Source organism: Equus asinus, chromosome 4 (genome assembly GCF_041296235.1).
Source record: "Equus asinus isolate D_3611 breed Donkey chromosome 4, EquAss-T2T_v2, whole genome shotgun sequence".
In the NCBI taxonomy this organism is placed as follows: Eukaryota; Metazoa; Chordata; class Mammalia; order Perissodactyla; family Equidae; genus Equus; species Equus asinus.
Genome location: NC_091793.1, coordinates 106,149,049 through 106,167,466, shown reverse-complemented (window position 1 = coordinate 106,167,466; position 18,418 = coordinate 106,149,049). Strand labels below are relative to the sequence as shown.

At 39.0% G+C, this 18,418-nt stretch overlaps 1 protein-coding gene and 1 long non-coding RNA gene across 5 annotated transcripts in view; one reads left to right on the top strand and one right to left on the bottom strand.

Annotated features, from left to right (window-relative positions):
- LOC123285248 (uncharacterized) overlaps positions 1–6,388 on the bottom strand; it is a 128,261-nt gene extending 121,873 nt beyond the window's left edge. For 2 of the 4 annotated variants that reach the window (XR_011502842.1, XR_011502843.1), the window contains exon 1: positions 6,256–6,388. This is a non-coding gene — a long non-coding RNA (uncharacterized lncRNA). Of the gene's footprint in view, positions 1–5,922 lie in introns of all 4 variants that reach the window. The other 2 variants (XR_006526880.2, XR_011502844.1) reach the window with 2 other exon arrangements.
- SCN1A (sodium voltage-gated channel alpha subunit 1) overlaps positions 6,176–18,418 on the top strand; it is a 149,897-nt gene continuing 137,654 nt past the window's right edge. The window contains exon 1 of the mRNA XM_044768769.2: positions 6,176–6,436. The gene's annotated coding sequence lies outside the window, so the exon portion shown is untranslated. The remainder of the gene's footprint in view (positions 6,437–18,418) is intronic.

The window sequence follows — 18,418 nt, the reverse complement described above, 5'->3', positions numbered from 1 at the left end:
CACATTCTGAGATCCCACTTGGGAAACCAACTTGGAAAAGAGAAAATACCAGGAAAGACAAAAATTGAACATTTGGCTCTTCCTTCTTCCCAGGCACTCGTCTTTCCCCATCCTCCCATCCACACACATTCCCTGACCTAGATAATTATCCTTTTTATTTAAAAGCTTAGAAATTTTGGGCCATGTGTGTGTTTAGTGAAGAGAGGCAGCTGGGAAGGAGAACACAAAGCTGTTTTTAAAGGGCACCTCTTTCTAGACTAAGTAGAACACCTACTTTGAATATATACAAGCTTGTTCAGAAAAGCATCCAAGACTGAAAACTACGGAAAGGCAAAATTATAAATCTACAAACACCCTGGTTCATTAAACACTAGATGAGAGAATCTTTTTTTCTTCTTCTTCTTCTTCCTCACAAAGCTCCCCAGTATATAGTTGTATATTCTAGCCGTGAGTACCTCTATTTGTGCTATGTGGGACACCACCTCAGCATGATCTGATGAGCCATGCCATGTCCACACCCAGGATCTGAACAGGTGAGACTCTGGGCCGGCGAAGCGGAGCATTTAACCACTTGGCCACAGGGCCAGTCCCTATAGAAACATTTTAAATGAAAGCAGTCTCTGGATTGCCTAGGATTCATCCTCAGCACCAATCAACATCTAATCTCTCTCTCTCTCTCTCCTTCCTTCCACCTTCCCTCCCTTTCTCCTCCTGTCTTCCTGCTGGAAGCCCGATTCACAGCAACAGAGGCAGTGCAGACAGCAACAGATACTCAAAACCCCAACAATGACCAGAGCTCAAGAGGACCTCATTAGCGCCGGCCACCATCCACCTTAGTCACCACGTCAGCCAGCCCATCTGGTAAAACATCTCTTTGATCTTTTTATTTATTGTCCACATGTTTAGATGGACAAACTCAGCTTAGGATTGTGGCATCACTTAAGTACAGTTGCTTTCCCCAGCTCCCTTAGGAAAGAGATCACTTGGAATACGCAGATTCCTCAGGCCATTACTATACAGACGGAGTGAGGCTCATTCTGTCAATTCTGACACAGACTCAAGGGCACTAGTTATAAACATACCGGCTCCAGGTATGTAATGTAATATATTTTTTAGACCACCTTATGTTTCTACTGATCGCTAATCTATTTCTCCATTATTCTAGAATATCCTTCATGCTTTAACTATCTGTGGTTTATCTCAGAGCTCCCTGGAATCTTTTGCTAGAGCTCATTCTATTTCTTTACTACCCTGATTTTCTGATAATATCAAGTCACTTTCATTCAGTTCCATGTTTCTCTCTCTCTGTCTCTCTCTCACCCTGTCCTTTTCTCTTCTCTTCTCTTCTCTTCTCTCTCTCTCTCTGTCTCATTCTCTCTCTCCTACACAGAAACACACACCATTGGTACTAAGTCCTGTGGGAAGTATAAAACAAGTTTATAATCACCTCAGACTGATTTGTGGGGCTATTAACGTTGAGTCAGAAACTATTATTCTTTCTTCTCTTTTTTCCTTATTAAGAGAACACCAATTTTGTTTGAAACATCTACTAATCTAACTTGAAAGCAATCTTTTCCAGCCTCCTCTCTTGCTCCTATGAGCGGCCATATAAAAATTCTGGGCAAGACGACACAGGGGGAGGCCTTCTGAGGATTTCTGAGAAATCTGCTTTCTTGATATAGGCTCTATCCCTTCCTCCTTGTCCCTCTTACATTGTGCCTGAAATACAGAAAGATATCCAAGATATTCGCTGATGCCATCATCAGAATGGGTTCAGAAACCATCCTTTCAAGTTTCATATAGGCTGGCCATGTTTCTCACAGCTTGTGGAACTGCTGCAATTTGGGGTAGTTTATTTAAAATGTAAAATATCGACCTGAATCCCAGGTACTATAGTGTGAAAATTTGAAAAAATTTTTTTAAAAATTTGATTTCTCTGATCTCTGTGACTAGAAGCAAAATGATGTGACTCCATTTTCAGGTGCAAAATACAATCAATCATACCACCAATACAAGGAGAGACACCCCTGCCCCCAGATTAAATCTTCTCAGACTCTAGTTTAATCTCAAAAGATGATAGTCAAAAGACTATACATTTTTTAAAAAATGCTTCAACTGCAAAGATAAAAGGTAGGCCGAGATAGTTTGGTCATCACAATAACTTATACTCCCTTCTGGGAAGTGACTTCCCAGCTAGGGACATTTCTCAGCCTTCTATGGCAACTCGGTGGAGCTATGTCATTATTTCTCCCCATTAAAATATAAGCCAGTCCTGTGTGTCACTTCTGGGTTGAAGAGGTAGCGGTAATTCTTCATGATCTCTTTTTCCATCCATTGGTTAACTCTGAATACCTAGAGGCAAAAGGATCCACAAGACAGAAGGATCTGGGATCCACAAACGATCACACAGAAGGCCACCTACCCACCAGGACCCACCACATAGAACTTGGCATGAGTAAGGCAGACAATTTCATTGTGCTAAGCCAGCAGGGCTTTCGGGTGTATTTGTTGCTAAAGCTAGTGTTACTCTAATATAAAGGAGAAAAATAAAAATCGTATGTTTTACTGAGTTAAACCTGAGTGAAGTGAAAAAGTACTAAAGTGATTGAGCTGGCCTAGAAATAATTAAATTTTCTGCCATTGGGCAAAAATGGGACATTAAAATAGAAATTAATTTTTAGGAAAATCAAGAAAGGTATAGTTGTGTTTCCCTTGAGTTTTGTGACTTGCAAAACCCATACCTGCCAGTTACTAAGTATATTTTTATTTTGCTGTCTCCAGTTATGCTGGATAGAGTCTGCTTTTCTGCAAATTTCCCCTATTTATTCCTGCAAGAGAGTGAAATGAATACCATGTTCCATACGGCTTTTTAGTGTAGCAGAGGCTAGTGCATTATTCAATTGTTTTCTGAATAGGTTATTTCAAGGTGATTGCGAGTTGGATTCACAAGTCAACTATCTTCCATATAAAAGTTGAGTTTAATAGAAATGAAGAATATCATCATTTTTACTTTAAAATTAGAGAGCTTCTGTTCCAGTCTACCCAGGAACCCTCTACAAGTTTAAAGTAAAACTCTTGGTTTGAGAGATCATCTTGTTCCAGGTCCTTTAAAAGATGTCGGTATTATTTCTTGTCCCAAGGGGAAGAACAGCATCTGACTTAGAGAGGCATTCTTGCAATCTAATTGCGAGGACACCTTGTAAAGTCTTTCTACGGCCCAGCAGGAGAAGCCACATGCTTTTCACTCTAGCTGATTCCAGCAAGATAACAGGTAGAACTGAAAAAATGACGTAAAAGCCTCTTTTCTAAATTAGCGAGACATCATTTTACTTACTATTTGCAGAAATTTCAAGGTTTAGAACTTCAATTCAGTGCCCATGTATTCTTCTGTAGTGAGAATCTTTTCAGAAAGAAACTACTTTAGACAAGTTTATTTTGGGAGTGAAATGGCAAGGGGATTATTTTCCCTTTTTCATTCTGAAAAGTTTATCCACAGCTTTCTCTTTGCATACATTTGATTACGGTGTAGTTATAAATCCATCTGTTACCCAAGTAACATTCTACTTCAAAAGCAGGATAATTTTTTTCCATAGAAGACCTAGGTATAAAATGAGAAGACTTTTCCTTCTTTTGGAAGATAAATCAGCTTAGACTAAATGATTATGCTTTAGGATTTTACCAGAACTACCAAATCTACATGATAGAGAGAATGAATATTGGGAAAGTAAACCCCTTTGCCTTAAAAACACAACCCCAGCTTTATTGGGGGTGACAACTGGCTCAGCTAAAAACACCATTATTGTAGACTCCCCCCCAGGAGGGGTGGCATTTTTCACAGTTATGACCCAGTAGATGTAAGTCAGTCTCTAGGTGATTTCCGGGAAAACTCTTGGAGAAAAAGCTGATTCAGCTGGCACATGCATTTTGCCTTTTGCACTTCCTGTCCTTCTGCCTGGAATGGAGTCAGGATGCTGGAGGTGAGGCAGCCATTCTAGACCACAAGGCAACGATAAGATGAAAGTCAAGTGCTGAGGATGGCTAAGAGGAAGGAAAAATGAGCTGAGGTTCCTGAGGACTGAGGGTCTGCCAGGACTAAGTCCTACCTTAATGTCATTTGACTCAACTTAATGTCTCTTGAGAAAAACAAAACCTCTATTTGATTAAAACTGGTGAAAGTTGAATTCTCTCTTATGAGCTTCCAAACCTATACCAAGTTGATCCAAGGAGAATGGTAAAAAAAATTTTATAAGAACAGTTTCCAAACAAGTATTTCAGAAGCATTCAGTTACTTTAATTATTCTTACTTTGATTATTAAACTGGTATATTCACAAATCATTTTTATACATTCCTTAAAATGACTCCTTCAAGGAACTCTACTAAGCAATAACATACACAACTCCCGTACTTGGATCCGTATGAATCACCCCTCCATTGATTCATTCAGCAAACATTTATTGAGGGCCCAGTAAGCACTGTCCTGGGGGCAGGGATACAAGGACAAAAAGCAAGTGCCTGAGTACAGGAGTCTCAGCTTACTTGAAAGTAATGCCAAATCTATTTTAAAACATTCTATTCTCCAGTTCTTTGCTTCCTATGGGTTGCTTATTTCATGCACATTAGCTCTCCAAGAGACGGATAAGCCCAGCACCACAATCAACACGAGCAAAATAAAGCATCTGAACCACCAACGTGGTTGGTATCCATCACTTGACGTTCAGAACACTATTTCATAATTTGAAAATTTAATTCAATGCTGCACTAATATGTTCATTACAGTTGTGAGAAATAATTGAATAAAACTTCTCATTCCATCCACTACAGAAATTGTTTTTCCAAAATCAGACTGCCGCTCAAAGCAGATATTTAGTGCCTGCTTTGTTTTCTGTCATTTCTGTGATTTTAAAAAATCATTGTACATCAGTCCTACACAGCGGTATCAAAGGACAATTACTCACTGGAGTATGGTAAGCAAAATCCCAAGTGAACATCAGGGAAACCATTTTCCGCTCACGTCTTCCTCTGTGTCACCTTAGACACATCATTTAACTTCTTTCTATCCTGGTTTCCTTGGGGTTAAGTGATCATTGTGTTTTTTCAAAGACCTAAAATTCTCTTATTTCCTTGCTCTATTCTCAGTGTGATGCATTAACAGACAAGTTTCCTAGCTAAGAGCAGCACATTAAGATGATTTTTAAATGATGCATGGCTTCTCTATTTCTGTTGTCTTGGGAATTATACGTCTTAGCCCACACCGCATATCAAACCACAATTTTATATATAGTTAAATGATATAATATCATCTTATATTAATAACACCAATCACAGTACTCAGGATCAGAATATAGGACTGGTTTTATTGTTCCTAACTTTTCAAGGACATGACTTGAATTGCACACATTTGAGATAATTGAATGAAAATTAGATGGAGAGTACACTGTTTTTAATTTGCTGTTTAAAAGCATCCCCTGGATACCTAGTTCTGTCTAGCCAAGCTTGTTTCAAAAGCCCAGCGATCCTCTTGCCCCTCTTTCCCATTCTGAGAAACTGCTTTCAAAGTCTAACAAAAGATTCATTATACGCAAAATCTGAACGCTGAAATTCGGATATTATCTTTTAGTATAGACAATGGATGTAATTAATTAACACATCTGACAGTTGTCTGCAAACCACCACAGAGAGGTACCTGCCTTTCTTATTACTTTCATGAAAATATCTTGAATTGAAATATACTAAGCACAAGCAGTTTAACCCACCCTATTCTGAATTTGATATACAAGATTAAAAATGCTATCATCTTGCTTGCAATTAGATGTTTAAGGAATGTGAACACTCTTTCCAAATCCTTTAGTTATCATCCTGCAAACCAGCTCGTACCTCCACTATCACTCTCCTTACAGATACACATATCCCCCTATACTCACCACAATGAGTTAAAGGTAGATGAAAGCTCCCAGTGGCAGCCTTTGAGTCGTTACTTTGCTTGCCCATTCCCTTCATTTTAGGTGTCGTGGCACGGTACTTTGCCGACAAAAATTCATGCTGTTGGGTTTACTGCAAACACCGAAAGAGGTGTCTTGCACTTGCTGGAGGATTTAGCTTTTATCCTTCTGGTCATTCTTCCCACAAAAAGAAGGAGACCAGTTTCTGAGCTATTCTTAACTCTCCTTGCAAAACAGTTCAAAAGAGAAAGACTTCATGATTCTCATGCAAACTCCCAGCCTGCCCGCCTGCCTGCTGCTGCCAATACTTCTTACCGTTGCTGGTGATGACATTCCGAGAGCTCCCCAGCCCGATGCTTCTTATGTAAGGCTGTCTAGGTCAAGTGTAGGAGACACACTCCTGGCCTGTGAAAACTCATGGAACTGCTCCTTCAGATTAACACTTCAGGGGCTATGGAAGCTGGAGGAAGCTGAGCTTGTACCACATCTTTTGGGGGTAAATATTTTTGCATGATTCAGTGATTTCTATGCTATAGTCTTGGCAGATGCCTGTCAGCCATGCTGAGAGGTGCAGAGAGAAATTACTAAGAGATTCCGGTTCTGTCAGCATGCTTGAATAAGCATAAGTCTTCTAGCAATCCTAGCTTTAAGACACTTAAGGAGTAAATGAATCATAAATTAGGGTTTGCTTATCAGGCATCATCTCTAACCATGAGGAACGAATGTTGATTTGACTGTTTAAGCTCTGAATACAAACCATTTGCTCCAAGGTGTTGGAGGAGAGCATTATTAGATGGGGCTATTAGCTCTAAGAGATTTACTGCAGTTCTTGGCTGTTACATTGTCCTTGTCTGATTGCAAATTTGCTTCTCTTGCAATTGAGCTATATGTTTTCCTATATTTGTCGTCTGTTGTGATTGTCTGTGATAATATGAGAACGGAGCCTGCATAACCTGGCACAAATAATAAATCCTCTCTACTTAGTTCCAAGGTGACTGCTGCAGTAGGAGCGCCATTCGACACCAGCGCTGAATGATGCTGGGTCAACGGCATTGATTCAAACTGTGCTGTGTTTAGGGGACTTGGGGGCATAATCCAAGGTTTGACATGAACAGTTATTCACTCTAGGAGTAAAAGTAGAAGCAGTATAGCGCTGATTCTGTTTTAGACTCTCACGCTGTGTCCTGGTACAGGAATTAGTTAAAATAGCAGGCTTTTAGTGAATGCCGCAGAAAAACCTGGGGAAGTGGCAGGGTAAGATTGCGGTAGCAGGGTGATACTGGCAAGAAATTTTAATAAGATTTAACCAGAGATGATGATGGAACAGATGGCACCTAATTTAAAAGATAGGTGGATATTTAAAAAGTTGAAGACAGATGCAGCATGTTCGAGAAGTTTTGGCTTCCTGAGTGCCCTTGGCAAGTGAAGTTCAGTGCCTTAGACAGGACGTCATGAATTAGGCTGTGTAAACTGTCTTCATGGTGTTAAAGAGGTAAATGGAAAGTTGAATATTCGGTCATTGGGCGTCTCTACATGAGGACTGGCAGGAGGCAGGTTAATTAGAGCACACTCACTAAGTGAACAGGTAGTTTTCAAGTATCTGAAATTTCTTGCATTCTTTTTATTAAATTAATGGAATGAAAATGAGTGTTGCTGAAATGAATTGCTTTCGGGGTACTTTTCACTCTTTTATTCATGATTAACAACAGTGCATTGATTCTTTATGATGGGAATCTATTGCTTACCATTTTATGATATATTTAATTGATTAATCATGTACATGTTTGCCCAAATAATTTGAAGAGACGGTTATGATCCCTCAGGGCCTGATTTTATATTACTGATGTCAATAGGCATTTTCCCCATAGATTTAGCTTGGCCTAAGAGCCCCCTTCAGACTGAGTTTTACTTAGTTTGGCATGTAGAATATTCTTCATAAATGTAACGTTAAAAATAAAGCTTACATATTTAGTTGTAACTCACAGTCTTTAGCATAACACTGTCAGTACTCAAATTGTCTATAAATGATTTTCATTTAATACTGTTTTATTGGCTATTGTTAAAAGGGAGTCTTCTTTCTGGAAATGAAGCCTAAAAAGTTATATTAATCTCTTCCTTTTTAAAGCAAGGGATTTGAGTTAAATGAGGTCTAAAGTTAGTTTTGGTTCTGCCATCTGTAGTTATATTCCTCTAAACATGAATTAGCATTATTAATTAATCTATGCTGAAGTGAGATTACATTTTTTGGTGACCTACAACATTTGGCCAATATTCGTGGAGCACCTACGAATGCTGGCCAGCACTTCTCCGTGTGTCATCTCCTGACCAGCAGCAGCAGCATCACCTGGGAACTGGTTAGGAATGCAGGTTCTCAGGGCTCGATCCAGACTCACTGAGTCAGAACCTCTGGGGTTGGGGCGGGGCAATTCATGATTTAACAAGTCCTCCAGGTGATTATTGTGAGGTAGCTAAAGTCTGAGAACCACTATGCTGAACAGGACTTTGGTTAAATATCATGAAAATACCTTTTACTACATACAATGGAAGATCCATGACATAATGAAATTCTCCATTTTCCTGGTGGCCTAAATTTCCCAATGCAAGCAGTACTATATTTTAAAGATTTATGTAATTGTTTAGCACATCTTAAGCCTAAATTTGTCCCTAAGAAGCTTTATTTTACAAAAGTTCCATTTTTAGCTTTTAGAAATTATATAGTGTGATGGCAAAAACACTAAAGGACCTCTTCTTTTGCTCACTGTGTGACTTGGCTTATGTCACTGACTCTCTCTGGTGTTCAGTTTCTCATTTGTAAGATGAGAGATTGCCTTAAGTCAGGGTTTTTCAACTCAGCACTATCGACATTTGGGTCAGATATTCTTTGCTGTGGAGTCTGTCTGTACATCATACAATGTTGAGCAGCATCTGTGGCTACTATCCACAGGGTGCCAGTAATGACTCCAAGTTGTGACAATCAAAAATATTTCCAGACATTAACACGTATCCTCTGAGGGTAAAATTGCCCCTCCCACCCCATCATGCACACATTCCCCACATTTGAGAAACACTGACCTGGGTTAACTCTCCTATGTAAAGTTTTATTATACTAAATAATACAACAAATGTAGTATTTCTCCTTTTGGAGGCAGACAGATTAAAAATTGCAAATAAATAAACACGTCTTACTGGTATAACTCAACGTGTAAGCTGGGACCTGTTTGCCCCCTTGAAGATCTAGGTATAATTTGCTGAAATACCTGCCAATTCCATAGTCTGGAAGTCCAAAACCCTTTTGCAACTTCTCAGGAACTTAAAGTCTTATATCATCCTGGGTCCTGGAGTCCTGGTTCTATGAATACCACCTCATCACTCTAAAAATGAGACCCAGATTTCATCTGTCACTAGTTTCCACCAGAGATTTATCTATATCAATCATCTTTTAAGTTTAATAGATTTCTCCCCTTTGTCTTCCATTTCTGCTCCACACCCCCTCCCTGCAAGATGCTCTGAGAGCTCCAAATTCTTCTTCTGGTATGCACGGCAGTCCAGCTTTCCATAGCTCATATATCCAGATGTAAATGCACAAACCCATCAAAGAGTTCAGAATATCAAAGGCCTTCAGCTTAGCACCATCCCCCCTTCATGGAAGGCAGTTGGGCTCATACTACATAATCATAAATCATAAAGCCACTGGGCTGGAACAAGTCTTGAGTTTAAGATCATTTTCATGTCTTTAGAAGTCATACTGAACGATAGCTCTTGGCCCTTAAAAGTATACAGGTTACACACTAGAGTTTCAGAACTTTAAATTATATCTGCCCATGAATTGTTACCTCAAACAGTTCAGCAATTCAGTCCCAACATTTTCTGGAGTTGAAATGCATGGTAGAAATAGCTAAGTCCACACGCACATACCACAGACACACACACATACACACACTTCCCAAGTGTTAGAAATTCTTTTCTGTATGCTGTACTACAAATTCAAATAAGTCTTGCTCTAAGATATCTGTGAATTAAGAAACTTAAGCTAAAATGTATATACAAACAAAGTACCAGCGGCCAGCCTGGTGCTGTAGTGGTTAAGTTCACACATACCGCTTCAGTGGCCCAGGGTTCACAGGTTCAGATCCCGTGCATGGACCTATATAACAATCAACAAGTCCTGCTGTGGCAGCGTCCCACACACAAAATAGAGGAAGATTGGTACAGATGTTGGTTCAGGGTCTATTTTCCTCTCACACACACACAAAAGTACCAGATAGTTACATTTCATTTAATCGAAATAATGATAATAGCTTATATATGAATGATTATATCTGTATTTCCAAGTAACTTCATAGACATGACCCTTTCTGAGAGCCACAGCAATCCTATAAATAGGTCCCATTACTGTTATCATTTTGCAGGTAAGAAAATAAAAGCTCAATATCTCCAGATGCCAAATCCACTTCTTCTTCTGCTCTTCTACAAGGCAAGACTCAATAGTGTATGTAGTTTGAACACAATGGTGGGTACAATTCCTAAGGGTTTTTTGATAACGACCTATTTCAAGAGTCTTCCTGCTCCAAAGTCATTCAGAGAGTATAAGGGCTGATATGTGTTACAATTCTTTGCTTTAGTTGCTAGGATTAGTACATTTTCCCTGATTTATACATTTATTTGTATAATATGGTTAATTAATCATTCTTTATATGTATTACTAACTACTTATGGAATCATTTCAACACATCATTCATTATACTAGTCATAGTCACATGTATTATGTCACTTAACGCTCTCAAAGTCTCCATGAGGATCGGATTATGCTCCCACTTAAGAGATGACACTGAATTCAATTTAACCTAAACTTCAGCTTTAGCAGTTACTGCACTGACCCGGCCATCTGCTCTGTCTTCACAAGACAAAGTGGAGCCACAGCAACAGACCATCTCTTTTCACCAGTACATCCCAGCCCATGGCACAATGTTGGGCATATACTGAGTCTCAGTAAATGTTTATTGAATGAATGTTGAATTAATTATCATTGCTATCTAGTTCCTTTATATTTTGGACTTTACATAACATTTTTCAGCCTAGTCAATTAAAAAATAAATAAATAAAAATTAAATTACAGCAAATTGCAAATGAGATCTAAAAGGAAAAATCAAATTCCAAAAGGAAAAGATGGATTCCATGGCTGCAATACATTTGGAAATCTTTGCAACTCTCTATCACTCATGCTACTTTCTTTATTTATCTTGAGAAAAAATCTTTTGGGTTTGATATAGAGACTTTCTCAGACTTACAACCTGAAAAATTATTGCCAATATCAAATGTAAATTCTTCCTTTAAAATATTAGTTTCCCGGGGCTGGCCCCGTGGCCGAGTGGTTAAGTTCGCGCGCTCCACTGCAGGCTGCCCAGTGTTTCGTTGGTTCGAATCCTGGGCGCGGACATGGCACTGCTCATCAAACCACGCTGAGGCAGCATCCCACATGCCACAACTAGGTGGACCCACAACGAAGAATACACAACTATGTACCGGGGGGGCTTTGGGGAGAAAAAGGAAAAAAATAAAATCTTTAAAAAAAAAAATATTAGTTTCCCAATGCCAAGATCACATAGTTACTTGCAACTTTACTTGATCTTATAGTAAATACCCAAGAAGAACTTGAAAGATCTTTTCTTCTATTTTAGAATATTAATCATAAAAATTAATTCAATAATAGAGCCTAATTAAAACACATATTAAATACAATGAAATCCAAATGAACTGATAGTACATGTGAATTCCATTTTTTCTGAAGCTGTAACTCAGCTCAACGTTAAAGTGGAAGTTCTCAATCTGTATCCTACCCTAGCAGAGTTCCGGGAGGAAATTTGTTGTCAGACAATCCCGTTCCTTACCACTGGTTAGCTCTGTGACCACAGGCAATTTCTTTAACCTCTCTGAGAATCTGAGTTTCTTCAGCTGCCTTATCTCCTCATCAGAATTTTAAAAAGATAATGTATGTCAAGTAGTTTATTTCAGTGTCTTTCAGATATTAAAAGTGTTCAGAAAATAATTGTTTATGATTATAATTGGCATCATATACTCCCAAATATACAGAGCTTCTCAGGGAGTCCTCCTAGTGTCTTCTGAGCAACTAGGACATCCATATCAAGATCTGAGACTCAAAAGATGCTGGATTCAAGGACGAATGTTCCAAGAACTGGTAGTTAGGCAGCACAAGACTAACGATGGATGAATACTCGAAATCTTTCACTTGGTCCTTAAATATACTTTTTGAAATGCAACATTCTAAGATAATTAACTAGCCATATGTCCAGTTTTATAAATTATTTTTTCTAAAATCTAAGCTCCCGTTCTTAAAAAATTATATTATCAGGGTAAATAATCCTTTGAGAGATATGAAAAGCCTAGGAAATGGTAGAAATTTTTCTTCACAGTGGAAGGAACAACTATTGGGAAGAAAAGAAAATGTTACTGGAAAAAAATTTTGAATTAGACTAATTTTATTTATTTTGAAAAGCAATTTGGACCTAAAGATAAAGCACACAAATCTCTACAGACCTAAGGTAAATTCTTTGACAACTGAGAGCGTGAATTAAATAATTTCTCAGATTTTTTCTAATTCTAACATTCTGTGTAAATAAGTTTAATTCTGGAACATGATCACCCAAATAACAACCAAATCCAAGATGACTAGATTTAATAGACCCATTTCATATATCTATTGATAATTAAAGACATATAAGTGACTCAATTTTGGCATTTTCCTCATTATCCTAAAAAGGTATCATTAGTCACATATGTCTTATGATCTGGATTTTGTTTGATTAGTATGCTGGTTTGCGAAAAATTATTTCTTATTTTTTTAAAAAATGAATTTATAGTTTTTTAATAAATTGACATTATATTTAGTTTTCATGTCCAACAAGTGAAGCAATGAAATAGGATATCTAAAAGAGTTGTTGTCAACGTTCTGTTGGGACTGTCTCATTTGGGGATGCAAGGAAAAGAGAACAGGTGTCAATCTTCCATATGAACTCTCGTAAGAATAATATTGTGACCATCTAACATTGGGAGAAGGGAGGGTGGCAGTAATAGTAAGAGAGTTTTGGTTTCAATATACAGTTTCTAGTAAAATCATAATAGAAAACTTTATATTAGCACAATTGGGACAACAGAAAGAAAAGAAATGTTTTGGCCTCCAGATTTACTAAACATTGTCCTCCTGACAATTAGCCAACCACACTCACCTTGGCTAAAGTAGGTTTTAGGAGAAAATAAGCCAATCATAAGGCTATTGCTAGTATTAGTCAATGCCTTGACAGGAAATAAAATAGATGGCTCCCTCAAACTGATGGAAAGAAAAAACAAAATATTTGGTTTTAACTTTTCAACACCATATTCGTCTGTTTTCCTCGGGAACTGGTTCCAGCTTTTCTTCTGTAGCAGGTGTGCTAGATCCTGTGTGATCTGGCCATCTGCCCATCCGTCCAAACTTTAGCCACATCCACAGACCCAACCTTACACCTGTCTGTACGCGATATCTCATCTTCTTAAAAAGCACGTTTTCTTTCTTCTCTACACATCTTTGTGTACCTCCTAGAAAACGTCTATGGGAAACTCCCAGTGAAGTCAAGACTTGGCCTAGATATCACTTCACAGTTAAAAAAGAAAAGTTTGATAATTCCTGCTGATGGCAGAGGTGTGAGAAACAGGTATCTAATGCTATTGCTGGAATATAAAATGTTGCCACCCTTTTGAGGGAAGTCTAGCCATATCTACCAAAGTTAAAAGGCACGTACCCTTCTACTTAGCAGAGCCATTTCCTGAGAATGTAGCCTACAGAAAAACTTGGTACAAGTGGGAAAAGTGTTTCTAAAATGATGCTTACACTAGCCTTGTTTGAAATAGAAAAAACAAAACAAACAGATAAAAAACCTGTAAATAATATGTGTTTATCATTTGAGGACTGATTAAGTAAGTTTTGGTATTTTGGTGTATCTGTTTATATAAATACTGAAATACTGTAAATAATAACAAGGTAAGAGGTTCAAGATAAGTTATGTAAATCAAACAAGGCATCCATCAATATATATAGTATGATGCCATCTTTGGAAAAAAGATATAAAACATATATATTTCAGATGCCTGGATATACACAAGAAATTTCTGAAAAGTTTTGAAAGGAATTGTTAACAGTGACTGACTGCAGAATGGGCCTGGGGGAAGAGAAACTGGAAAGCTAATTTTTACTTAAAGGCTCACAATGGACAATTGACATACAAAATGTTACTGGAAGCTAGGTTAGCAGTTTGCTTGGTTGAAGACAAAAAGGGGTACCTGATTCAGTCTGTACAAGCAGGGCTTCCAAAATTGCGCAGGAGTGCTTGGGTAATGGAGAGCATGGCAGAGTGGCTGATGTACGCGTTCTGGTGCAGAGGGAAGTGGGCTGAAAGAGCCGAGGCCGGCCGTGAAGGTCATTGCCAACTGTACTCTGCAGCCCTACTTCTCAAACTTTAATGTGTGCAGGAATCACTTGGGGATCTTGTTAAAACGCAAATTCTACCTTAGCAGGGAGAAGTGGAGCCCAAAATTCTGCATTTTGGCGAGCTCCCAAGAGATGCCCATGCTGCTAGTTCACTGCCACACTTCGAGAAGCAAGGCTTTAAAACTTAGGAAGTGTCATGTTTTTGTGTGATTGGTGTCTTCAAAGATATCAAGCAGAGCCAGAAAGCACTCGTTTTTAGAAAATGAGTCAAGAAAAAAACACCTCCTTGAGTATGATGTTTGCAACACGAAGCTTTGCCAAAGCACTCCTATTGTCAAATGTTCGTGGTCAGCAGTTCTGCTTTTTTAGCCTGTCCCTTTTTAACAAATGTAGCCTTCTGGAAACTAAAGCATTGCCAGATTGAGGCAAGCTACTCCCCTCCACTCCTCAAGTGTTTAGTTGATTTGTTGACTCGGTGAGAGTATTTCCAAACATAGTTCCATTGTTTCACATTCTGTGGAAGATTGAAGAATCCAAAACAAGTGAGAAGGAAGAGCTGCCATCTGCCACCCTCCCACTCTGCCACACGCCGCCCCCCAATATGTTTGGCAGAAATCCAGGCTGTAGATCTACCACACACCTAGAAACTATCCTGGGTTGGCCACATGTAGAAATACCTTTCCTCCATCACATCCTGTGTGAGCGTAACGTGATGTAATCCAGAGCACCAAGGAGCAGCTGTGTCATCTCCCACTTATTTGCCTTTGAACTTAGAGCCCAGAGACATACCACTGTGATTTAATAATGTGAATAATATGATATAAAACTCTCTAACCTTATATAAAACAACACAGTGTGAACTCATGGTAATATTAGGTACTTTGGAAACTGTGCTGACTTCAAAACCACACTTAATCATCTCCTTACTGTGCAACCTTGGCCAAGTTACTCAACAATTCTGAGTCTCAGTTCTCTCATCTATAAAACCATGATCATAATAATAGTATCTATTTCATGAGACTGTTGTGAAGTTTTAATTACTATTCCTCTTAAATCATTTTAAGAATTTGAAAATAGTAATGTTTGAATAACAAAATATTTGTTTCTGAGTACCTACCATATACTAGGCACTGTGCTAAGGGTAAAAGTATTAAACAGAACCATCTTATAAAGATTTTACTCATCTCTGTAAAATGGTTTAAATTCATGTTTATTTGTTTATTTGTTTTAAAGATTGGCACCTGAGCTAACAACTCTTGCCAATATTCCTTTTTTTTTCTGCTTTTCCTCCCCAAATCCGCCCAGTACATAGTTGAATATTTTTAGTTGTGGGTCCTTCTGGTTGTGGCATGTGGGACGCTGCCTCAGCATGGCCTGATGAGAGGTGCCATGTCTGCACCCAGGATCCAAACCAGCGAAACCCTGGGCCACCTGAAGCGGAGCACGTGACCTTAACCACGCGGCCGCAGGCCGGCCCCATGTGTTTCTTTTTTAAGGAAAGAGAAAAAAGTGTTTTTAGAGAGAAGATGGGACATGTCCTTTCCCCCCACTTCCCAACAGCCCTTCACATCTGGTAGAACTTGCAAGTTATCCTGCCTATGCTTGCAAAGGAATGGAAGTTTTAATCGAGAGAGTGTGAATAAAGGGATTGGACACAGAGCAGGTTTAAGGGAGCCAAAACCAGATGATGCGGCACCCAGTGTCATGCAACAGTAGGGAGGACTAAATGTGCACTTGGAGAGAAGAGCATTTGCAGAGCCCAGCAAGGGCGGTGGCCCTGGGAACAAGGTTGCCCCGGCCTGAGCTGCAGAACTCATGTCCAGGGAAGGGAGTGGTGGGAGGGGTGAGATGTCAGGTAGAAGAGGTTCAGGGACGGGTCAGGAGAAAGACCCTCAGCCCCCAAAGGCCACTTTCCATGGTTAGACATAATCAGACCCTTGTCTCCTGGGTTCCTTTGGGCTCAGCCCGAGGCAGGCATTAGCAGGAAATAGGAAGATCTCAGCCACCACACCCCACCTTCTGGCCTAAAAAAGGAGTTGCATTTTTCTCTGGGAAACCTCCTGTGGGGTATCCCGAAGCGCCAGATCTCACTGGGATCTGGTGTCTTTGCGCCCTCCTCTTGCCTGGGAAGAGCCAGGGGTGGCACTGGCTCTCTCCATTGCTGGTTCCTGGGTGTTTTGTCAATCATCTTAACCTACTTAGTGAATAGTTTCTCTATTGAATTACTTTCATTTAATCCCTTTTGAGTATAGCATCTATTTTCTTGCAGGACCCTGACTGAATCAGAGGTAAAATTTTAGAACAACAGATGTTTCATGGACAGGTAGCTCTGTTGTAACACCCTAGAGAGCAGACTCCAGGCAGATGAAGATGTGAATAAAGGTACTGCTGTCTTGGGGAGCAGAAGAGAGAGTGACAGGAAAGCAGAAAAGAAGAGACACAAAGTTAACAAACAGCTAAGTATCTATATATATATAATAGATATATAAAAGAGCTGAAATACGTATATACATAAAACCTTAGAAGTAACTACCATGTGAAGTAGGGCAAATGACTTCTGAGTTTCATCATTGCTGAAGTCATGGAAAGATCCACATTTTGTATTTGCTTAGTTGCAGAAAGAGTAAGGAGAACAAAAATGTAAATGGTCACATCCCTATGTGTTAATTAAAGAGGGGCAGACCAGAAGGAGCCCTTTCCTGCTTATCCAGCCTACTGTTCCGCACAAAGAGGAGAAATATGTTACTTTTATGTAGTGATAAAAACCAGAATGTAAAAGACTTTCAAAGAGAACGAGTGGAGCATGGAAAGAAGTAAAAGGGTCTCTGAGCTTCCTAATGTATCAAATGCCATGGAAAATATTGAGACAAAGTGGTTGAGCCATTTCATCATCCCATAACAAGTAGAGAAATCTGTTTGCCTTTCATCCGACCACAGAAGACCAGGTAGGGAAGACTTGCCATTAAGCATGAGAGTGCTGCTGCCTAGCACCTCTCTCCCACCCTCGAGTCTAAAGGGATCCCAGGCATGAGTGAGACATTTTAGTGCTCTGCTATCTGATACGAGTATGGGCAATCCCAGAAGCAGCAACTCAGCTCACGGGCTCCCAAATTTCCAAGGCATTCTAGGAAGACTAGGGTAAATGTAACTACCATCTGGCTTTCCACGAGTCTTCCCCACTCATTTGCCAATCTCTTCTAAAGAATGTGAAGCCCTGAAGTGGCCCTGACAGACTTCTGTCCATTATTTGGCCCACAGTGGAATTCTTGCTTTTCCCAAGGAAAGAAAGAGGAAGAGACATAATCACATATGATTTGTGTGAGCTTTTAAATGGATTTCTGAAGACTGAAACTGTTTAGGGATGTGTGAAAAGTGTTAATCTCCACAGAAACATGGCAGCACCTAATTCTAATGACACTTGCATACGTTACCAGTAGTTTGGCTATGCTCTTGACAAATAGCAAAGTTCAGTTTTATTCTGTAAATAAAGAGTTGTCTTCATAAATATCAGCTTTTCCTTTAGTATAAAGAAAGCCCTTTTCATTAAAAAAAAAACCCTAATTAAACCTCTTCAACATGTACACAAGTGATGTGGTTGATTTAAAGATATATTAAAATGGAAAACTGATGTTTGGGTTCTAATAAGTAATCAACTATATTTTTCTTAGCACAAGCGTTAGCTGACTCCTCTTTGCAAAGATGGGAAAATTGCTGCGTGAATTAGACCCTGTAAAAACCCAAGCATAATGTGTGATTGACTTAAGAGGATGGGAAAGATCACATGTGAGCAGAGAATAGAACCAGCACAGTAACGGTTTTTTTTATGATTGGTCATGCATTTTTAAAAAATTTAATTTATGTTTCTTTTCTGTCTTTATCCTCCTGTGGCAGTAGATATGGACATAATGCTTTAAATATTATGATGTACTTTGATCTTGTTTCAAGAGCCAAAGCTTTATGAAGACTTCATATATTTAAAGAAAGAGGCACAAAGCT